This window comes from Eimeria mitis, genomic scaffold (assembly GCF_000499745.2).
Source record: "Eimeria mitis Houghton genomic scaffold, Emh_scaff158, whole genome shotgun sequence".
Lineage (NCBI taxonomy): Eukaryota > Apicomplexa > Conoidasida > Eucoccidiorida > Eimeriidae > Eimeria > Eimeria mitis.
Genome location: NW_013569845.1, coordinates 9,265 through 9,755, shown reverse-complemented (window position 1 = coordinate 9,755; position 491 = coordinate 9,265).

Here is a 491-nt window from a genome sequence, read left to right as displayed (position 1 = left end):
TGAAACCTGAATGTGCACCTACTACTACTATACTAGCGCGGTGCCTCTCCTCTCATATATATGGCACTTCTTTCCTTCACCTTCAAACAACCCCCCCCCTCACATTTCATCAATTTTGCTCTGCTTTTCAGCGAGATAATCAATCATTGCAAGTTTCATATATATAACAAACCACCTCTGACTGGGTGGAGGCGCTGGCTGCTTGCTGCTTTCTGCTGAGCAAAAGTAATCTATCTCACCCACTGTATATTATATTATACATCCCGCCTGGATACACACACCACCATTGCTGCACATATACATATATACACTTCATTCACTATACATACACCACAACAGCATATACACCAACAACCACCCCACCCCTCACAGCATTGATATACATCCCGCACTCCATGACATTTCTCGAAAACCTTTCGCTGTATTATATAAATATAAAATTATTGCACCGAACAACACACCACTATATTATACTGTATGTATATAAAGCA